Genomic DNA, 24,200 nt, shown 5'->3' with positions numbered 1-24,200 from the left:
CAGCAAAGGGTCCAGTACTTTTTTTTTTTTTTAATTTTTTTTTTTTTTTATGCCAACTTAAAATTAAAGCCCCTCAGTGCAGTTTTAGTTTACATGGGTATCAAGAGATGCTCTAGCACCTGTAAGAAAATGAAGGAAAGTGTCTTATAAAAGGGGGAGCTTGGATGAAAGCTTCATGAAAACAAATTGTTGTTTAACAGAAGCTGCATCAGAGACAGTATCAATGACACAGAGCACTGTCAACAAGATAATGGCATCATGCTGCTGACTAACTGCTAAGGCATTTCTTTTACAAGCAGAAGACTAATCCCATGACAATGCTCCATTCCAAGGACTTGATTTCTATCAGAGTAGGGAGACTGCGTTGACTGAATCTCTATCAGACAGACCCTGGTGAACTATAGGGACTACTGATTATCCTACTGCTTTCTATTTCATATTTCTCTCTTTAGTAATAATATAAAAAACAAAATTGAACAAAACAAACACACACAAAAGCAACAAAAAACCCCAACCCAAACAAACCTTAAGAAAGGTTTGTCCACTTCTTATACTGAAAATGTTATGGAGATTGTTTAAGGACTGGGATGATACAGTAGCAACTGGGAAAAATATGCCTTGGAGGAGTCAACATCAAGAGCCCAGAAAAGCTGGTTCATCATCTGGTTTTCCAGGGTCTCCTCCCTTCTTTCTGTTAGATCTGGTTTCTGCTTCTCCATGTCTTTCCATGCAAACAATTTTCAAATCTGGAGGGTATTGCAGTAACCCCCATTGTCTCAGGTTACACGATGTCCCCATGTGTCTCAGGTTACACGAGGTATCACAGACCTATACAAAACCTTCACTAGTGTATCGTATTTTTGCTGCCAAATTGCACATCTCTTAAAGAAACAGAGATGTGAATCAGCTGTTTAAAAATTGTGCAGAGTTCCCTAACCTGGGCAGGGGAATGGGTGTCCCAGCAATGTTCTCCCCGGTCCACAGAGCCCTGGTTCCTGCTGGGAATCACTGGGACAGGGGCTGCAGTGGATGTCAGGAGGGAGGGAGGCCAAGAAAGGGATGCTTTTTCCTGCTGCTCTAGTGATTTGAATTATTTCGTGGTGGCAAAAACTAGGAGAGGAAAAAAACCCAAATAACCCAGCACCATGTTAAAAAAAAAAAAAGCACAATTTAAAAAAAAGAGCTGCGCCAGGTAAAACTCCTCTGCTTTGTTGTTATAAGAGTCCCCAGTATTGATAATTTCTCCTAGTTGCTGGTTTGTAAGTTACTTCTGAGTAGAAAATTCAATTACATGGGCCAAGTCAACAGTAATGTTTTTCCTGGCAATGGTTCATTTTGCCAGTGGAAACATTTTTCCCCCTTCTTTTCTGGATTCAGCTCTGCAAAGTTGCTAAATTCTTCCAGATCTCTGGTCTGATGTGATCATAAATATCCTGATTGTATTCCACTGATTGACAGACTGGGGATGGATTAAGTGGGGATTACAGCCTGGAATGATCAAAATGTGCTTTCATGGTCAGTAACTCTGCAATAAGTCATAGTTCCAATGTACATTAACTATGTAATCTAATTAACACGGCTGTTTATGTATTTAATATTACTCTTAAAACTTTTTAATAAAAGAGGTTTTAAGGAGAATTATATGTTGTTTAAAATAAAAGAACCTGTTCCTTGAATGCACGGTAGTTTGGGGGTTGCCCTGTTGTTAAGAGGACCAATAAAACTATCTCTTACTCTTAAAATGTGATTTGAGCAATATAATGGGCCTAAACCTGCCCTCACTGATAAGTGGGTAAACTCAGGTTTTCCCTTTTACTTGAAGTTACTTTGGGCTAGCATTTTAGTAACTTAGGGCAGAGTTTAGTTCATTAGGATTAAAAACCTACTTTTTTTAATAAGCTGAGACTATTAAATCCATACAGGCACATAACCAAAAGCATCTGAATTTTCTGAGCTCCTCAGCACTCACAGGTCTCCAGGCTGTCATTATTTACTGAGTAGGAGCAGCAGGAATTGGTCTTACGGGTACAAACCTCAGATGTTTTACTGCACAGGTTCACATACACACAATACACACCTAATGATATCAAACCAAATTAAACAATTCATCAAGGCAAAGCTCCAAACTACAGCAATGTGTTCAGCAGCTGCACTTGCAAATATAATTGAGCTTGCTCTTTGATTGCAAGGTCAAGGAATTACAGAGGAGACGTTATGCAGTTGTCTGTAAAAACTGAAATGGAGAAGGAGTAACTGTTCCACAGGACTGTGAGTTCTCTGCTGTCTCCAATCCACCCAGCCTTGAAGTCAGCCTCTCAGCACTGCAGTGACTGGCATCACTCTGCAGCCAGACCTCTACTCCCAGACCATCTTTTAGCTTTCAGATTTTGCATTTTCACTTGCTTTTGTGCCTGCTGTAACAGCAGCCAAGTATCCCTGAACCTGCAGCCTGTAGCTTCTGCAGGGGATGGGACACCACAAACCAGACACAGCTTCAGGTAGGATTCAAGTTGCATCAGGTATCTCAGGACTCTGCATTTAGTGGCCCCATGACAGGGTCCCAGGAAAGTTTATCCTGGTGTGTAGGTACTGCTGAGCAGTACTGGTGAGAGCCTGGGTGAGAGGGAGCCCTTCTGCCATGCTCTCTCCCTCCACTGCATGGCCATCCTCTCACCTACATTCTTGCAACTTTTTCCTGACCTGGCACCTTTTAAAATGAAAAGGAGTTTAAGCACATGCAGCTTGCCAGCCCCTGATGTCCTTGCTGCCCTCCTGAATAGAAAATATGCCTGAATAAAAGAGGCTGCTTGTTCTGGTGCACAGACATAGCTAAACAAGGATCAGGATGGACACCACCTGGACTTAGGACCTGATCTGGATATCAGGCAAGGGTTCTGATCTCTGCTCACCAGACACCTGGGGTCTGGCACAAGTCACAGCTCTGCTGGGCTGTCACCAGAGATAGAGTGCTGATAGTTTCCTTGAGACTGACCTTGTGCAGGACTCAGTCCATCCACCCCAAGATGAAACACACTTCATCATACTGCTGATCCTCCGAGCCACACAGAAAGCTCTACCCAAAGTCCCTTAAATGAAGTAGGAATGTTTCAATTTAAAGGAATTAGAAGCATCTTTAAAATGTGAGGGTTCCCATCATACAAAGTCCCTGCACAGTACACTGCCCAACAAGCCTGATTATTCCCCAGGCAGTCAGGGGCTTAGAAAGTATGTTGAGCACTCAAACCATTTTAGATCCTGCTGCACTGTACATACCCAGAATCTGAGCAGGGTTCACATTCGAGGGCTTATAAAAACTTGAATATGCTCCAATAACTTAAATCACTCAGTGAGGTTTATAGTGATTTAAAACCATTGGAACTCCACATTTGGTGCACAAGGGCTCCAGCTTGGAAGAGAATCAAGGCATGTTCCAGCATGGCAGCTCCAAGCATACTGAATCAATTTCAGCATGTAAAAATAATTAACAATGATAAAAATACATTAATAATACTGTAATTATAAGGCCAGACCAAAGTTTCTGCCTGAAGAAAAAAAAAAAAAGGCTGCAGAAATTCAGCAAGGTTCGTGAACAGCTTGAACTGGGAATAATGAGGGATTCCAGTGACAGAAAAATATATGAAGGCAAATCTAGGGTAAGGAGAGCAAAGGAAGATCACATTTGTCAGTACTTAAAAGTTTTTCTGGCCTGAGCTGCAGAACTTGCTAAATTCTGCCCTGGATCCATGCCAACACAGCATCACTGGGCCAAAGGATTAGAAACAATTCAAGGTCCAAGACCTTGCAAGCCATCAGGAGTAGGATCAAATGCAATGTATCATGGAGTTGGCTCATAAATCTCTGCTTTCTAGTAGCAGTAAGAAGGCCAAATTTAGCACCTGTCCGGAAAGGATGCAGCCTTGTCTAAAGGATGCTTTTCCATAGCTGCTCAGAACCAGCTCAGTCCCTGCAGGGTGACATCAAACCCCAGAGGACAACAGGGCTTTGGCTGTTCCTACACAAACTCTCAATACCTGGCACATCACCTTCCAGCCTGGACCAGCACCATAAAACACCTGAGGCTGCAGGAATAAATACTGACAAGGATGACATTAACCACCAAGTGGTTTTATCCCATCAAACAACTGATTCACTTTGGTCAGCAGTCTGGAATGGTTCTTATTTTAACAAGGCTGATTCACCCATCCCAGCTTGTGTTATTCAAGCTATCATGCAGGTGCCTCCTGGAGCCTTTCAATAATACCATTCCAGTCTGCAGAAATGCTTGCAAAATGAACTAATAGCACAAGGTCTGTCCAAAGGCTGTGGAGAAAGAACATACACCAGAACAAAATACACCATGTTTCCAGTGCACATGGTGGAGAGAAGAGGGTTGGGCATAAACAGTTGATGTCCCTTTTTGTAGGGGAAAGGCACATTAATTCCCGTGGCAGGAGGAGAGGAATTGTCTCATTGTTCACATTAAGGTGAGTTTCTGAGCACAGGAGACAGGAAGCAGAAAAAAATAAACCTTAATCCTGTGCCATTATAGTCACAATTCTACTGTGGTTTTGAAATGAACCTTTCTTTGGCACGAATTTCTATCTCATTTTCTGTGAAAGAAAACAGAGCTCAGGACAATGGCAACCAAGACAGATTTCTATGAAAAAAAGCCCTTAACCTCTTTACTATCTTTAATCATGAAAATAATTCTGTTGCTGCAAACCTGATATTTGTGGCTGGGGCACAAGGACCTTGCAATTCACAAAAGCACAGAAGGGATTCATAAAAAGTGGCTGGCCATGAGGAATTTACACTTGTTTTTTAAAGGGAGTAAAATGTGGGTAGAGCAATTTAGAAGAGTTTATGCATTCAGGCCTTGGAGAGGTTTAAATCACTCAGTTAAGAAAGATGCATTGGTGCATTAGTGAGCCTTCGGGCAACACAAAGAGCCAGAAGAAATGATATGACAGAAGCATCTCTAGGCAGAGAGTGCTTTGCAGCTTGCTCTGCCCACAAACCAGGTCCCCTACTCATCTGCCTGGTGGACTCCAGCTCATCATGTCCCACGTTCAAACTATCCTCCCAAATCCCCCCATGTCCCTTCCACTCCACATGCTGCTGCTCAGATCCCCCAGCTCCTCTGGGGCAGCCCTGTCCATCACCCACCTTCCTAAAGCACCAGGGAGGTCTCTTGCCCCAGATTGGTGTTCCCTTGGGATGACCAGGAGCCTTTGGCCAATGGAAACATCCAGGATGGGAAGGCCCAAGAGGGAAAACACTTTCAAAGGGCTCAAGATAAGACGGGGTCTTTCAGAGATAATGACAATCACCAGCCTCACAGCATGCAGGACTAATTGCAAAGCCCATCTCCATGACCTGGGTTTCCCATTTTAAGCCCTTCTCTGTTTCTCATATTCACTTGCTAATTCCCTTCAAGCATTTTAATCCACCTACTACCAGGACAGAAAAGCAAGAACTTAGTATTTGGAAGTAAAACCAATAAAAATACAAGAACACAGTGAGGGAAGAGCTGCTGGTGTGCAAGGGTTATGATCTCTGGTTTTAGAGGGTATCAGGGCCCCTGACCTGGATGGCCCTCAGGTTCCTGGGGGAGATGCTGCCCCTCTTTGCAGGGTGGGTTCAACACTGCAACTGTTCAAGCTGCCTCCCAGTGTCACACACCTCTTACAATACTCTCTTACTTAAAATACTGCAAAAGTTGGGGGCTCTGCATCTCTGCTGCTTGCAGGGGCTGTCCAGCAGTGCTCCTCAATGCTGCAGCAAAGGGCCCAGCTACATTGTACCTGAAAACAAAAGGAACCAAGAAAAAATGACTGATGACAAGGCATTGAACCAGGGACAACACAGCATTGACAGAAGCACCTGGCTCTCAAGTGGCACCTGCTTTGTGGCTCAAAAGTCCATCACTCCACCTCTGCATCACCTCACAATTCAACCTCAGGAAAAGCCCAGTTGGCTTTGCTGGCTGGTCACACTCCCAGTCTTGGAAGCAAGTATGGGGAAAAGCACTTTTCTTGCTTTGGCTTTGGGTGTGTGTTTTATTTTCTTTGCCATGGTGCCCTCAGGGTGGTTGTTGGCTGCAGTAGATGGTGGGTTTTATTTTTCTAGCTTGTTGTACCCCTCTTGGGAGAAGTTGTTACAGTTGTAGTTGTATTTTTCCAGCTTTTCCAAGCTTACCAACTCCCCAGGGTGCTGTTTGCCTGAGTGGTTTGGTACAGTTTTATTTTTACAATAACTATTACACTTTTTAATTTTATTTTTGTATGTTAATTAAATACTTTTTAATCACAAAGCAGACACAGTTGCAGGGGCCAAGAAAAATACATAAACAAGAAGAGAATCCAATCATATATCTGCCCAGCATGGTACAGAAAAACTTTCCAAACCCAAGTTCAATCTATCCCAGTCCTGGATCTCTGCTTTAAAAATCTATGAACACAACTCAGCCACCACCAATCTACTCTCCAGTTCACTGCAAATCTCCTGCCCAGTATTTGCCCCTCCTAAATCCATAGGGAATCAGCTTGTCCAGCGAGGCACATGCACCAGAGAGGCAGCAAAGAGATCACAGACATCTGGAGAGACATATCCTTGCCTAGCATGGTCAGAGCTACCTCTTTAAAGTGCTAGTGCTGTAAAATTCTTGCCATGCCTGAGAAATAAAATGTGAGATTTAATTTAAAATGAGAGATATTAGAAGGGAGAGCTGCAGGTGATGAGGTGAAGGCATTTCTTTGGCTCTGGGCCAGGAGGGTAGGAAAAGAAAACAAGCTAGATGCGTTATATCCTACATACCTTGGCAGCTCAACAAAGTGACACTCATGTAGGGCTCATGAATGAAGCAATTAATGACAGGGAAGTGGCATGAGCTGCAGCACAAGGAGCACAGTAAGAAATTAAAGCCAAAGTCCATTTAAAGCACAGGAGAGCCAAGGCCAGTAAAACCCAGCAGCAGTGTGCATGTGAAAAGTCAATGTATGAGGCATGTGATGGAAGCAGAGAAGTTACTTCTTCTGAGAATCTGTATGTGATCCTTGCACACCTGTCACCCTTGTTTTTCTTAAAACTTGATTAAGTGGTGATGTCTTTAATATCTCCATGTAGCTGAATCATGTTAGTTAAAGGCTGGGAATGGTGCAGGATGGAACAGCTAAGTGTAAGGACCCCTTGCTCTCAAAAGCAAAAGGTCTTCAGTACTCTCAAAATTACATCTTGGAAAAAAGCAGCAGTGGAGTCATCTGGACACATACAAAAGCTCAAAAATACCATTTCATACGATTTCCACAGCAAACACACTGGATGAACAACCATGTCACCCCAACAACAAGTGGACTGTACAGGGCACAAGCACTGGGTGACCTCTCCCAGCCTGGCTTTGCTGGCAGAAGCTGTGGCTCTGGCAGTCCCTGGACTCTGCAGCTTCAGGTCATCCTCAGGCAGAAGCTTTGCTAAGGATATTTTACTGCTGTCGGCTCAAGGACCCTTCCAATCACTTGGAGAACTTTTGGAACTGGACCATGTTAGAAGCCTGTTTCCTGTTATTAATTATTTTTACCACCCAGATTGCTTCCTGAAAAGCTATTTCTCACAAATTTGTCCAATCTCTCAGTTTAGAGCTGGTCAGAAATACCATAGCAGTTTACCTTCATAAAACACATTTTCCTTAAGATAGATTGTTACATGGTATTAAAATGAATATTCAAAGAACATTTGAAAGACAATATTTGCTCGGAAATGTCTACTTTTGGTGTTTTCCCACAATAAAGTATTTTTTACATTTGTGCTTAGTTTCATGTTGTGGGAAAAAATACAGCTGCCCCTTCAGCAGAATCTCTGTCATCTGCCTAGCATGTGATAAACTTACCATATTTTTTGTAAATACTATTTTTGGTAATTTGCATCAACTCGATTAGAGCACTTCTGAACAAGCAGCAGCTATTCTGCTCTTATAATTTGTCCAAAAAGGCAACAACAAGGCTCAGCTGCTTGGCTGCCAAGCAGAAAGGTCAAATTACTGACCTCTATTTTAGGGTATCAGTTACAGCCACCTCAGCACTCCCCATTGCCTGCTGCAGTTGTCCATTTTCTAAATATAGCTGTCCTTAGTTGCAGGATATTCTCTCCTTGCATACAATGGCAATATGCTTCATCACTCCCCCCCAAAAAAGCATATCACAGGATCCTGGCAGTATTTATCATTAAAAGTTACAGCCTGTGTGCTATCTTATTTATTGAGTGTTGACAGAGACTTTGATGCTGCTGGTACACCCAAGGCAAGGCAGCACACTTTGAAATGTTTAAGCTTAAAACAGCAAAACTGGGCCATGTATTTGGGTCAAATAAAGCTGAATGAGTGGCTCAAGATAAAACACCATCGATTCCCTTTGAACAGAAAGAGCAAGTTTGTAGATACTTGCAACAATGGAAGGTTGTTTTACATTTATTTTGATCACAAGAATAAAGCTGACCTGAAATGCAGCATTCAGATAGATAAGGGGAAGAAACATAGGGCTAGGAAATTAGATTTAGACAAGTCCCCATGGAAGCAAATCAGCTCCCTCATCAGCCTCACATCCTCTCTAGGGCTGTGGGTGTTGGGTCCAAAGCAAACCCTGGAAGTACATTCTGGGTTAGCCTATTTTTAGACACAAATATGTTATTAAGAAACTCTTGGGGTGCCTATTGGTTTGGAAAGTCACCACACAACGGTGGGAGACTGATCCATCTTCCTTCAGGGAAAAAACATGGTGTTTTCCAGCATCCCACAGCCTAGGGCAAACAGGGTCTGAGCAACACATTCCTTCCCAGTGGCTTCCCTTTCACTCCTACTACAGCAATATAAATGTATAAAGCTTCTGTCCTTAGAGGTTCCCTGTCTTGGACAAATAACTAGACAGATCCCTTAGTACCAACACTTATCTACAGAGCTCAGCCTGCAAAGATAAATAGGAACTGATTTCACCACCCATCATCTGAGACCAAGGCTGGACTTGGGGCACAAAGATAAAAGTCTTTCCAAATATGCAAGGGATAAGTGAGAAAGTTTGGCTTGCACAAGGCATTTTTGACATTCCTACATGTCTCAAATGTCCACAGCTTAAACACAAACAAAATCAGTGGAGATTAAAAGAACTTTGACCATATATTCTTCTTGTATTTTAAAAAAAGAAGCCAGAAATCCCCTATGCAAGCTCACAGAGGCTCACCCAGCACCCTGGCTCAGACCCTCATTCCTTCTCTTCTCTTCCAGGGGGATGGATGAAACTTCCCCCCCACCTGGAGCTCAGCCAAGATGCCCAGGGCCTGGTGTGCTTGGTTCTGTGTCTGCAGTCCCAGCAGAGCAGTGGCTAAGTGCTATCAGGGGTGTTGAACAAACACCATGCTTGAGTTTTCACGGGACTCTTATGGGCCCAGAACAAAAGCCTGGATCCCAGCTCATTGAAACTTCGGGGCATTTGAGATCTGGATCCAGATCTGAAGCTTGTGGTTGGACTTCCATCTCTAGGGTTTCAGTTAGGACTTCAGTTCATAAACACTTCTGCCAATGCTTTTTTCTGCTTTACTCCTCCATGAGTTGGGAGCTACTGCAATGAAATTAAGTTAAACCTGACCACAAGTGAGAACAGAATGGAGCTGACTCATAGAACCAGATGTACCCTTTAGCTTTTTCATTTGGGGCTAAAATACATGGTTAGTGACAGTGGCTCATTTATGTGTACATGGTGCACACAGTTGTGGGAAAAAGCATTGCAGGGCACTGGTAGGAGGAGGTGAAATGAAGCAGGACAAAGAGCCAGCAGAAGCACACAAGCAGAAAGTGCTCAAAAGTAAATGTAAAAATTCATCTCCTACCAAATGACCATCACCAGCAGCAGTGCAGCAAGCACACACTGCAGACTCAGCACCTGATACAAGACTACACCCATGCTCCTCCAAACATTCTCACTCACAAGCTTCTACCTGGCCATTCAGCTCCTGAGCTTCATTTGCTGCTCAGAGCAGGCAGGAGTCACACATTTGAGATTTCAGCATGCAAAGTGCTTCCATGCTGTCAATGAAATATTAAACATTTTAACATAAATTAAGAAAAGCTGCCTATGGGCTTGTAACAGTAGAACTCCAGATCAGCACATCCTAGCTGCAAACATATTGCTTAAAAAAATTAGTGTAAAGCTTTTCTGCAGCTCAGACACCGTGGAGGGGAGAATCTGAACCAGTGAATGCTGCCCAGTCTGCCACCAAAGCACTGTGCAACTCTGAGCTCAGAGTACCAACACACTGCCCAGAGAGCCCAAAGGAGTTTTGGCCCAGGTGATGCTATTACTCTTCTTTCTCCCTCCTTTCTGCTGCTGGCCCCATTTCTGCATTACAAATTCCCCAGCCATCGAGGAGCCCTTGTCAGAAGGTCTAACAAGGACTTTCTTCTATGCTGACCATTTTTCATGGTATGATATATTTTTAAGGCTAAAATCTGTGAGGTGGATAATTCCTACAGTTAATGTAATCAGCTTGTGACTTTCCTCTTGGATCTGATACATCCCCTGCATGCTTCAGTATGACTTAATTACCACAAGTGCAGAGTATTATTTTCTGTTCACAGAAGGAAAAAGGAAAAAGAGCTGATGGGAGAGGAAACAATAATATGTAAACCATCATCCAATTCATCGGCAAACTTTTCAGTAACCTTTTGCATATTCAGTGCTTTAGGGGTTAATAAAATCTCTTAGAAAGCAAAAGGTTTCCATCTGTAATTGGATCCTTTGTATGTGCTTTCCGCTATAGGAATCAACTTAGCATTGACATCCTCGTAAAAATTTCCATTAGATTGAGGACTGAATGCCCAGTAAGGCTCTGTGTGGTTTTGCAATTGATTCACTGAATGAAATCTTATCTAAAATCTTTTTATTTTATGCTATTATGGGCACAGGGGAAAATAGTGATGTAAAAATTTTCACTGCTTAGTTAATGCACAGTGCCTCTTGGAAATGGCCTTCAGGTTACCTAAAAAGATTGCCATTTCTATTTCCCACTACTTTGTTTCATATTACCAGTAATTGAAAAATGTTTCATTTGTTACAAAGTTACATATTGACATTTTGAATTTAATTCAGAACCTTTATCTTTAATCTTCTGATTAGATAGCTTCAGACAGGGGTTCATGCTATCTAGGGGGAGGAAACACAGTTCATAAGCTTGCACTTTGACACAGTGATACAAGATATGTGTAAATCTGTTCCTAGGCTTTAAAGATGTGAAGAGCAGTAAGGCCATGTAGAAGCTACAAATCAGACTTTATATTGCTATTGTCCCTGTAGTGGTGGTTGTCTCAGTGGCTCTCCAGAGGAAACACAGGGAAAGGTCAGAATTATTGCTTGCCAAAAATGTCAAATCTTTTACTTCTTTAAAATGATACCAAATGAAAACCAAGGAGAACCAAGGAGGAAGAACATTTTATCTTTGCCTAAGCTCTGCAAGGATACATGGCTAAGCTACTACATCAGTTCCTCTAAGCATGTAAAGAAGGAAAAATTTCTCAAGCCAAATTCAGAAGCTGAAGCCAGAACAAAGGCACAACTGAGGAATTATCAGAATTCTTCGCAATTTTTTTTCATTTCCTCCCAGCCATACAGATTGGCTTTTCCCATCCATCCACCACAGCCTCAAAGAGAGCCATATACTTACACCATGTACTTACAGTGCATACAGCCATAAGCTCATAAACAAATCCACGAACCCAGGACAGCAGCATGTGTGCAGCACCTGCACACTCATCCCCTGTGCACAAGCATCCAGAGATCTACTAAATGCAAGCACCTGAGCTCCATAAATACATGCTCTGAGACACAGTGCATGGACATGTGGCATGCATGTGGTTCATACCCACAAAGTATACATTTGAAACTAAAAGTTTATTTTCCTTTCCCCTTTGCTGGTCCTGGCCTGGGAACTGCTAGTGTCCCAGGAGCAGCTGCAATGTCCCTTGCCCTAAGCTGTAGAACATTTGGGCCATTGAGTAACACCCTCTGGATTTAAACTGATGATCTTCCTGGGCTGCTCTTGCACACATCACAAAGCAGACAGTAAAAATAATAAAATATGTCTTTGCTTTCCTGCTTTTCCTACCCATTCAGGAGGTCTTTGCAGTGCATGAGAATAAAACCACTGTGATCCCTTGCCGTGCAGTGCTGGGAGGTTTTGAGCAGCCAGGAGCAGCCCAAAACTGTGCCTGTTTGAAAAGCACTGCACATCCCAGGATGTAGAACACACCCCATCCCCTGGGCTGGAGGCAGTCAAAGGAAAGAGCATCCCAAAGCCATGCTCATGATGTCTGGGTGATCCCTACCTGCTCAAGCTTCTCCACAAAAGGACAGGTGACTTCCCCACAGGACTACTGGTGGTACACAGTTCTCTACACAACACCTAAGGACAATTTGGAAATATCAATCCAGCATACTCCATATATTGTCTACTTTCCAAACATTTACTTCCAGCTGGTCTGGATGGCAATTTTCTAAACTTTTCTTTCTGAGAAACCTATTTTCCTAATGTTTTTTTGTTAACTTTAGATTTTCTTTTAAACCCCCCTACCCCCAGATTTCAAAGATCTGTAGCGTTTACTCTGAGTGTGATGAATGCTCCAACTTTTCCACTGCCTTCACTCACCTCTTCAGTGCAAAACCATGCACTAGTAGAGGAATAACTTAGCAGGAAAGAAAGGACAGAAAACCAATCAAAATCAGAACCAAAACCATAATTTCAAAGTAATTTTTCTTATTTTTATGTGTTTTCTACTGAAGATGCCAAAACCAGTTCTTTTCCACAAAACAATTTAAAAAGTAATATTAATGAAAATAGTCATTTTTCCTAACAACCCACATCTGGCCTGGCTAATCCTGAAGGCACCTGACATTAGATGAGCCACGGGACCCTTGGCTTTGCAGTGATACTTGTCACTAGTCCAGGAAGAAACCTCCAACTGGCAGAATTTTCATTCTCTGCATACACGAACACACACAGTGTGACCACAGTCTGGAAACTCCCCAAGAGGACAAATGAGCTGAATCCCAGATTTCGTTTCAAAGCCAACCTCAGAATTATCCATGGTGTATTGAACCATCCAGCCTCACATCCAGAAATCAATGAAGTGCCACTGGCATAGAATAAAAATAATGTAGTGACAAAACAGGGCCCTAAAATATTAGCAATGACATTTTTTAAACAAAATACCATGTGAAAAAAATGAAGTCAAATGTCCTTTAATCTCCATGACTCTTTAGTGTCTCAGCCTAATTAACCCCTCAGCTTTCTGCCGAGTTAGAGCTACACCCACTGAAAAAGGATGCCCTGTGATAGACATTATGAGGTGACCTCCTCCATCCCAACATCTGTATAACTGCCCTTAGTTCTAATGAATGCACGTGCTGGAAGAATGACGGGATTTCCTACAAGCTCAAATTCACCTCATAAACTGCAAAGTATTGCTAATGTTTCTGTCTGTCCTGCTAAAATCCAGTCCCTGGATCAGAAAGGCAGAAGAAATGAGGTAGGCTCCTCGACTGAAGTTCCTTGCAGCTCCCTTAATATAAATCTAATGGAGAAATAATGTCACTTTCTAAGCCAGGCAGCCAGAAAGCAGTGAAATGAAGCAAGCAGCCAGTTTATAGCCTCAACAGTGCTTCCGAGACTGAAATTCAATTTCTGGCCCCAGAAGGTGGTTTTGGGAGAGCAATACTACCTTGCACACATTCCTGCTGTGCACTGTTCACCCCTCCAGCATGCAGACCTGGCCAGGCTCACACTCTGAGCACAAAGTTCTTTCCCTTGGCCATGGCCTCTGGCTTATTCACCTGAGCAAGCTTGCTCATATTTATGCTCTGCTGCCACTGCTGCATCCTGTGCTGGGACATGGGTGGCAGCACAGCTGGTGACCAGCTGGTCACCCACCCATGCTCACAGGAGCTGTCACGGAGCAGGGCACCACACTGCTGACATTTCTGTCCCAGGCAGCAGCTTCATTTCGTACTCTCTCTCCTGTCACGGGAATTGGTGTGTTTGGGGACACACCTGTCCCACAGCTTGGCTCCATTTCCCTCTCTGTCCCCATCCCCACCTCTGTGCAGCTTAAGAGCCCTGCAATATTGCATTTTAACAGACCAGTAACACTAATGAGCTTATGACTGAAATGGCCATCTCTCTCCCAAAGAACTGCTTGCCGGTGAGGACTGAATGCCCAGCTGGTCTTAGTGGGCATAATACCAGTGAGAAACAACTCGACTTGTTTCAGGCAGAAAAGAATAAGGGCTGGAACTTGTCCTTTCTCTGCACTGTCATTTCATATCCAGACTGCCAGTCTGCTAGACACCATTCAAACACCATGCACAGAAACCTTAGTAAGAATAAACAATAATAAAAATGTGTTAAAACACACCTCTGCTTGCAGCAGAGATCTATAATCACAGACCACCCCTAACATAAAGGTCTTGCAGGTTTCTACGGTCTGAGTGAAAGGTGGAGAGACATTTGTTTCTCAGCAAGTCAAGGATGAACTAGGGAGGACTTGATTCCTTCAAGTCTGTCCTTGCCCTTCCTGATGCCAAGCTGCCTCTCCCAGAATGTGACTACACCCAGCCAGCCCATTTCACACTTGGAAAAAGGTCAGGCTCCCCAGGTCATGGTGATGAAGAACCAGTGCCTGCAAGCAAACCCTGATTCAATAAGACAGAAAAGAGGGTGCAAGGGAGAAAGCTTTAGAGGCTTGAGCCCAAAGTCTCCTATTTAAAGTGAAACTCCACACCTAGCTTGGCAAAATGAAGGTGTGTTTCACAGACAGATGATTCTGGCTTCCTTCTCTGTGCATCTCTGGGGTAAAGATGGCACTGGGGGGATACAGAAGGAAGCAGCAGCCCACAGCACCCAGCCAGGTCATCTTATTGCCAGAAGCAGGGCACTGGGACAGTGTTCTGTGGCTTGCAAGGTGGAAACCTTTAATAAGAAAGCAGCAAAAAGCAGCCAACTTCTGTGCTAGCACCACATAAGCATAAAGAGAATACGTGTCCATGGCCACATTGTTCATGATTTAGATCAAGATACATAAGGTCAGAACCAGGTCCTTGCACTTTGTTATGAGTACACACAACAGGGAACTTTGCCTTCCCTCCTCAGGGTATGTGCCTTCCCCACCCCTTTGTGGTACCAGCACAATAAATAATGCATGCCTGGAACAGGCAATCCAAAGAGGTTTCCCTGAACAATTCAGGACTTCTCCTTTAAAAACCTCTGAAATATTTTATTAATGGCTGAGCCATGTAAGTCATTAGGTTTCTGTCAGTGTGCTCAATACATATGTATGTGCCAGAGACCAGAATCCTGGTGGAGTCAGGACTGCAGGACATCCATAAAAGAAAATTACAGTTTAAGTGTCCAAAACAATGATCTGTGGGTGGTCCTCTGGTTAGCAGATGGGTTTCTATAGTGCACATATAGCTATTAGTACCAAATATCTCCCTTCTTTTTTTTTCCTCAATAGCCTCCACTGATGAAGAAGAGGTAGTGCACAGAGGATTCACTGCCTAGAGATTAGCAGTTCACATACCTCTGCTGCACAGAGCGTGCAATCCTACCTGTGCAGGTCTGATAAGTCTAAAAGCACTTTCAGTCAAAATGGAACTATTTGTAGAAGCTGATCAGTGTAAAAATCACAAACAAAAACCGACCAACCCTCTGCTCTGACAGGGAATTATGTTTTCCAGGTGAATCCAAAACAGAACATGGTGTAGTGGAACAGGTAGCTAAAACACCTTTTCCTTTGATACATGGAAATACAGATACAGCCAATTGGATGCTGCCTGAATGACTTACCAGCTTTGACCACAGATGCAGTGCTGAGCTTCTTCAGTCTTAAGGCTTCTTTCAAAAAGACAATGAAATATCACTTCTCAGATTCAGTTTGACATGATGTTAAACCGCTCTTCTGATTTGGTGCAACCTTGTTCCCTTAGGGACAGCTGCATAAAGCACATCAAGCTGAGAAGTATGAAGGATGGAGAGAGGCAAAAGGCCAGCAGGAAGGTCATAAATCTTTTAAACCAGATCTGCATCATGGAACCACACCCATAGGGTAACCAATGTACCTGTGTCTTCCCACACCTGTGGGGAATATGAAGTTTGGCTTCCCTGCCTTCTTCATCAAAGTGCTAACTCTAAGACTGCTCAGAAGTGTTATAAGGAGCAGCCCAGTAATTTAGGATGAGTAGTGATGTATGCATATGTTAAGTTTAATACAGACTTTTGCTGAAGCTAAGAGTTGGCAGGTCATGCCACATCTCAGCAAATACTTCAGAGCTGTTAAGTGACAAGTTCAGGATAAGAAAAGAGCTGCAGCTGTGGGAGACTGTTGGTTTCAAGGAAGCTGCTGTGACTCTTGGTTCTAGGCTATGAGAGGGAAAACCCACCAGCAGCAAATGTAATCATAAAGAAAAGTAAAAATTTGGGTCCTTAATCCAGGCCCTGCCCTATAAGTGAGTAGAACAAAACTGCACCCTTCAAAAAGGGGAAAAAAAGCAGTACAAGTCAATAAAAGCTGGGGGGATGCACACTGAGGCCTGGCCAGAGGGAGTAGATGCACAACTGGCACCATGACCAGGAGCAGAGTAACCTGTTACCATCAATTATTTCACTCTTGATCCTTCTGGCAGATACCTTGGGAACAGGGAAGGAGTTGGAAGCAATTCAGATGTAAAGGTGTACTGTCAGGAGACATTAGCTGACATGGTCTGGGGCAGGAGGAGGTGGTGTCTACACACCAGATGGTGGGAGGGATGGTGCAGGGACATCCACTCCCATCCAGTGAGCCAGCTCAGGTTTCTGCAACAGGCCGGCCATCACCAGCATTGTGCTCAGCAGGGGTGATGAATAAACTGAAACCCAGGATAAATTAGCCTCCACTGAGCTCCCTCTTGTGCTGGCTAGACCAATCCCAGCACTTGCATGGTTAACTGCCTCCGTTACACTGCCAGTTCTGCTCTTACTGCTGTACAGACATTTTTCCAGCCGAAGAAAAATCACTAGACAGTACAAAGGATAACAGAGAGCTTGGTCCTGAAGCTCTGCTAATCTCCTGAGAAAGAACTGCTGGTTTATAGCTCTTACCTAATACTGTGACAGCTTGAACAGATCACCTCTGGCCAACTCATAAAGAGTCGATCATCTCCAGGTTCAGGAGCTGGCTGTGCCATATCACTTTTCTCACCATAATTACACATTAAAGGGAATATAATGAAAGATATTTTGCAAAAGCTTAAAAAATCAAAGAGATGACAGACTTCTGGAGGAAGTGGAGGTGCCTGCCTCTAAGGGCTCACACCTGCTGGGGAGAGCTGGGAGGGATGGAGAAGGCTTTAACTCACACATGCTCCCAGCTGACAAGTGGCTGCAGCATCCTCCAAATCCATGTCTGGATATAGCCCAGACTTCCCTGTATGTGAACATGGGTCACCAGTGATGAAAAGGCAGAGAAGAGGTACACCAACCAGTGCAGTTCTGTGTTCCTGCAAAGAAATGTTGTCTTTCACAGAGCTCTCAAAAATGCAGCTGAAATGTCTGACTGGCCTCTTGACATCTTCTTCCCTGCCTCCATGGTTCTTTGGAGGGTGAAAAATAAGTGAATCTACTGTATAGTTCATTGTATGGACTGTCAGGGATTACTCTGTCTCTTGGCATTACTCATTAATTAGGCCCAAAGTATCATTGTTGGACTGGGACATTTTGGCCAAAAAAGTACTGACATTACCAGTGTTCTAAAGCACTCACTCTGAAGTTAATCTGCTCATAAGCACTTCCAGGGCACACAATGTCTTATCCTGCAGAGAGTTTCTTGAATTTTCCTTCTGGGAGTAAATCCTAGAAGCAGATGTCACTAGTCAGTTCTGAGAAGTGAGGTTGTCATTAGCATGTTGCTTTAATTGTGTTTTAAATATTATATTAAACAATTTTTTGTACATTTCCTAAGAAGAGTCTTCTTTCACGAGGTGTTCCAAGTCTCATGTCAACTTACTGTGGCTCAAATGTGTACGTGAAATCCAATTAGCACATTCCAAACTTCATTTCCACTGAAACACAATCAATTGTAACTTATTTTTGAATCACACTGCTTTCTCTAATTGTTAGCTGCAGCCTCTGCTGAATAGGTGGTTAAGCAAATTATTCCATCTCACATATGAAAATTGTGCTATTTATGCTGTCAGCTTTCATGGTTACTGATGAGGTTTCCTGAGCTAATGAAATAATGAAAACACAAAACAGATTTACCTTTCTTAATAAGGAAAAAGATAATGAACTAAAATTAAAATTGAAACTCTCACTATATACAGAGTTACTGTAATATTGTTTCTGTTTTAAATTAATGCCTGTGCTTTTTTATTTTATTTTTTACATGCCAGCACCAAAGCATTGCAAGGTTGCTTTTACTTTATTGCATTTTTTATAATAGAATTACGGGGCATACAAATTTGGTGACTTTTCTGTGTGATTAGGCACACATGAAGGGTCAGCACTTAGATAAGTCTCTGTGATGGGTTTTAGGGACATCTGTCATTGAAGGGGAAAGGGCAGGACGGATCAAGGTGGCTTTTCATCACCTTGGATCCTTCTACCCACACCTTGATGCTGGGCTGGCACCTTCCTGGTGCAAATCTGCTGGGATTTGCCTTGCTGGAGCTTGGCAAAGTAACCAGGCTCCTCACTTGCCCACAGCCCTGCTCCACTTCCCAGCCTGTGTTGGTGATCAGGCTCATGAGGGAGCTTTGCCAAGGAGAAAACACAGCTATACTGTGTTCAGAAAACCCATTCCCTCACCCCAGGGTCAAAGAGGGAAGGAAACCTCATCGTGCTTGTGTCATCTGTCTGGCAAAGCCTTCTTGCTTCCTCTAGTTTACACATACTGGTCTTGAAACAGTCTAGCAATATTTTTTTTATCTGATTCACTCATGGATCTATAGGGAGACTGAGGGCTGTGGGACTCCAGGTAGTGCTGAGCCTGTGCTTGATGCCACCCTGACTTGAGCAGAGATGAGGCTGGTCACAGCCACATGGGCTGTAACAGGAGACAGCACTGCTTCAGAGCTGAGAGACTACAAGTATGCAGTCCCTCTGGTTTTTAAATATCTATTTCCAGAGCTGAAAGTCATAATTTTTCAGCATAGAGAGAGATCTTGGCTGGGAATACAAAATGTGAGAAATTCAGTATTGGTATTTCTGTCAAATAACATGCACAATAGGTCCAGGAGATGCTGCATATGTTCATGCCATTGAGGGCTGGGATTTCCCAGGCATACCAGCTAGATCCTGGTATTGTCCCTCAGACTCCTCTAAGCATCAGTGAAGTTTGCTGGAGGAAGAACAATGAAGCAGAACGACATCAGAACCCAGCACCATGGGACCTGAGTGCTCCCAGGGGTCACAGCACTGGCACATCTCACAGTGTCTTTGATTTGCTGTGCTAGGACATTGCTGCAAAAGTCCCTCAGGGTCCCTCTCTCACCCTGAGCTCAGCTAACGTAACCCTTCCCCATGCTGCAACACCCACAGTTTTCTCCTTAAAAGTAAAACAATTATACATTTCTGTCAATAAATACCATGCCATAAATTAGCAGGCTTGCTGGCTCTCTGCCTGCCAGTGGGGGAGGAAATGGCCCCATAAATATTTGTGCAAGACATCAATAAATGTGAAGTGTTGACTTGAGTACTCAGCTTCCCTATCTGAGACCTGGAGCAGAGCTTCCGGAGTTCACATGTTGCTGCTGCAAGAGGCCAGTGCTGGAGGCTGGTGATATCCCCAAGGTGCTGAAACTGGAGATGGAGAGAGAAAACTCTTATAAACCCCTTTGCAAGGTCCTTCATGTTACTGATCCAGGTGGAAAAGGTCCTTGCTGTTCAGACAGGGAAGCTTTTAAGAAGGAAAGTGTTCCTTGGGCCCATGGCTGTTTGACATTTTTGCTGGTTCTTTTGTTTTATCAGTTCATTCAAGTCCTTACTAAAAAAACCACCCTTGCTGCAGTGCTTCATGTGGCTAGACAGCTAGAAAGCACCCTCCAGGAAACCTGCTGTAGGCTCTGCAAAAGACCCAGGGGAAGATCAGTTGACGTGGTCCTGCCCTGTGCCATAGAGCACAGAGATGTCAGCAGCAGGAGTCCCCCATGTGCTCCTGAGTGCAATTTAATCTGGGTCAGAAATATTATTTTGAACTGGTTGTACTCTCACAGTATTTGAACGGCATCACTTCAAACTGGAGGCTGTTTTGCTGGCTGTATGATTTTGCTGGCATTACCATGTCTAGGCATATTTAGAAGCTTTTTAACTTCAGTGCCGACTTCTCCTGGTTTGCAATTTTGTGTGAAGAAAAAGCTCACACACTTACAGCAGTGCTGAATCCCACACGTAGGTTAGTGCTGGGTGCTTTTCTGCAGCTGAACAATTTTCATTAAGAGCAGAAAATGTGACCCAATCATTACGTACTTATGTTTTTCTTGATGCTCAGTGCCAATGTATGTATGTACACATCCAGACAAATCCAGGGAGTACACCCTGGGGAACAGCTCTGCTCCATCCTCGGGAGATGGCCCAAGTGGTTCATTGAGCCTTTCACTTCTTGTAAATCAAATATTTGGGAGTCTTGCCTAGAAGTGCTCTATTGCTACTTATGCAAAATGTAAGGAAAAAAAAATGAGCCTAAGGATGTAAGAAATGCTGAGGGTCAGGAGGTTCCCCTGGCTCTGTGTGGGACTCCCCTCTTCCAATTCAGGAGATGAGCAGCAGCCCAAACACCTGTTCAAATGAAGCAATATTGATTACAAAGACAAAAGGGATACTTTTGTTCCTATGCAGGCAAAAAGACTCTCCTACATTCTCTGTCTGTAAGGTTTCAGCTTGTGACAGCTAATTAGAAATAATTGTTAATAGAGCTCATGTGCAAAACTTGGACTACAGGGTGGAGCAGCTGTAGTAGGAAGGTACTTGCTCTCCCTCACTTTCTCCCGTGTTCCCAGCTCACTGTCTAGACTCAGCTCTCCTGGGAAGAAAGAAGGTGAGAAGGCTCAAGAAAGAAAAGAAATAATGAAACTCAAGCTAGCAATTGTCAGATTTGTGATAATGCTAAATTCCATAATCATTACCCAGGCTACTCAGGAAACCATTTTACAAGGCTTAGTAGACATCTGGAAGTGAAGTAAAAGAGACATTTATTAAGCCACTCACATTTCCAAGTTTGCTAAAACAATTGCTTTATCTCTTAATTTTGTATGTATTAAGACAGGGTTACTGAAACACAGACCTGGAGGTGCTCCCTGTGAGCACCCCATCACATCAGGCACCACAGGTTAGCAGTGGCACAGCACAGACTTCATTTCAAGCCACCATGTACTGGTGTCCAGGGTAGCCCATGGACCAGCTCCCCACAGTGCCACGTGGCTGGCCCAGCATTTTCTCCTGCCAACAGAACATTCCTGTGTAATGGGGGCCCTGGGTACTCACTGGCTCTGTGGTCACAGATTGTTCACGGTTCGGCGTTTTCCCAAGTCCTGCCTGGCATCCCCAGCTTCCAGGCTGGAATTTGCCATTTCACTGAAGCCAGGAGCTCAACATCATGTTTCCTCTTCCCTGTTGGGACCTGGCTGCAGTTTAGTCTTTCCGTGTTGTTTTCAACACAAGAAAGAGCACTTTTTTCCCACCCTACTGCCCATAAAAGAGAAAACCAGGAAGCAGGACAAGAATTCTTTTAAGTTTGGGGGGGGTCTTTTTGTTATTCTGCAACAGGGGACAAGGGCTGGCATGCAGCAATTGGGTTTGTTCTCCGAGTTTTGTTTCATGAAATGAATGCTCTAGAGAAAAGACAGCAGCCCTGCTTGGGAACTGAGACCCCTGAAGGGGCTGTGTAGATGTGTGGACATCATGTAGGTTCAAAGCAAGGGTTTCACTATCAGTAACCTCATTTTCAGCATTTCCCCGCCATGACCATCAACAGATTCAAGCTCAACCCCACCAGTCAGTCCTCCTGGCTATTAGAACGTGAATCTCTGTGACCCTTGCCCAGATAACTGTTACAACAAATTGGAAAACTACACTGAAATGATGATAAAATCAGCCCAGAACAACTACTGGGGTTGAAGGCAAGAAACACAAGAGAGAACTTCCAAAAATCATTTGCCTTGTCTGTGAAGAGCCATCGAGCATCATCAAACCATACAGAGAAGATGGCATTCATTTTGTTCACTATCACATCTGCTTGTCCTAGTTACATCTACTGCCTTCTAAACACTGGTTTGCTCTTTCTTGTTGACTATTTCTATTTTATTAAGAAAAGCAACACTGCAGAACAGTAAAATTAATGTATACAGGGAGAGTTGCTGACTAAGAGGCTTTATACTGGCAGCATTTTCCACAGAAGCTGATTTTCAAAGGGAAAGCTTTATGCCACACTTCCTTGGCTATCAGAGATCACCCACTTGAAAGAGAATTTTTCTCAAGCAGGCTGATGGGAACGGGTCTTGTTATCAGCTGCTCCGAGAAGATGCTGGCACCGTACCTCCAGCAGCTTACTGAAGTTCACAGCGTGGAGCCCAGCACCAGACCACAGGAAAAAAAACAGAAAAGGGCAAGAAGAGCCAGATATTCTGCCTAACTATCTTGACTCACTGGGGCTCCTATTCTCAATTCGCTGTGACCTTTAGAGCGGCAGAGCAGATACTGAGCAAACAATGCAGCTCCGACCTCTTCAGGCAGCCCCTGCTCCTGCCCTCCGCCTCTCGGAGCGGTTTGCGGGGCTCTGCCAGCCCCACACCCCGCCCAGCCCGGCTGGAGGAGCGGGGCTGACGCACCAACTCATGTTGATTTGTGGCGTCTCCCTGAGCAGGATGTGCAAAATAAAGACAGATGGCAATGGATAAACTCCAGCGACTGTGAAGCTGACATTAGCAGTAGCTCTCACACTGCGCGGAGCGCCCTGGAATGAACTTCCCCGTGGCCCCAAGTCCCTGGTGACACACAGAGATACTGCAGCTCATCTTTTAGTAAGAACTTCTGTGTCTTTTACCATTTTACCATCTCATTTTGCTGCTTTCTTTTTTCTCCCCAACCTCCTGATCTTCCTCTTAAAATCCCCCATGTTCAGGCAGTGGTTCCTGCAGCCATCCTATCCCAGTTAAAGGTGGTACCTTGGCAAAGCAGAGAGGTCTTAACACCTTCAGCATCTACATGGGAAACCTCCTTCCAAATCAAGGCTTCAAAATGCCATAGAGATAAGCACTGAGATACTAATTCCTTAACACCCTTATGTCCTGCAATTTTTGCAGTGTTACCAGACCATGCTGAACCTCAGCAGAGAGGTCCAGGTAATAATCCAGGCACCTTTCTGCCATGGGTGCAGCTTGGCTTCTCTCTTCAGTCTTCATGTTACCTCCAAGTTCAGATGCCTGAAGCCTGCAACTTACATGTATGTTACTTCAACCAAAATAAATGAAGGCACCTTAGTGTTTGCTGACACCTTTTTCCTTAAATATATCAACAGAAATTGATTGCTGACTGTCTTCTCCAGAAGTGAGGCAAAAACGACCAAAAAGTAAAAACCCTTCTGGGGCAGCATTTTTATAAAATACTTCTGTGGTTTCAGAGCCTACATCCTATTCTCAAAAGTAATTCTTTTCACTGTGGATTGAGTTCAGTTTTGAAGAAGATGCTTTTGCAATTGCTAGGATGGTCATGCTGAGAGCAAAGATCTATTTTAACTTACAGTAAATTGGTCCTTCATTTGGCCAAGTCCACACATTGTGATAGCACATGTACATGGCTTGAAAAAAACCCGTGGGGTGGTTTAACCTAAATTATAGAATCTGAGCCTTTTATGAAAAATACAGTATGAAAATTAATGATACAACGAGCATAATAACCTTTATGGGATTTAGTCTGATTGTAATTAGCATGGAAGACATAAAGGAAATCCCACACATCTTTTTTCAAAGTCCAACTGAGAAGGAACTAGGTCTCCACAAGTCACTTCCCTGCACACCAGAGGCTCAAAACTAAAGCCTCTGGTAGCCTGAATAGCAGATTTCCAAGTCACTCTGATGAAAGAAAGAATTTTCTTATATGTGCAAACATACCTGATGATTGGCATAATCCCAACCAACACA

At 43.6% G+C, this 24,200-nt stretch overlaps 1 long non-coding RNA gene across 1 annotated transcript in view; it reads right to left on the bottom strand.

Annotated features, from left to right (window-relative positions):
• Positions 1-5,711: 5,711 nt before the first annotated feature.
• LOC139803343 (uncharacterized) overlaps positions 5,712-24,200 on the bottom strand; it is a 134,607-nt gene continuing 116,118 nt past the window's right edge. The window contains exon 18 of the long non-coding RNA XR_011728987.1: positions 5,712-5,804. This is a non-coding gene — a long non-coding RNA (uncharacterized lncRNA). The remainder of the gene's footprint in view (positions 5,805-24,200) is intronic.

The sequence above is a fragment of the Heliangelus exortis genome, chromosome 16, assembly GCF_036169615.1.
Source record: "Heliangelus exortis chromosome 16, bHelExo1.hap1, whole genome shotgun sequence".
In the NCBI taxonomy this organism is placed as follows: Eukaryota; Metazoa; Chordata; class Aves; order Apodiformes; family Trochilidae; genus Heliangelus; species Heliangelus exortis.
This window is presented reverse-complemented; position numbering and strand designations above follow the sequence as displayed.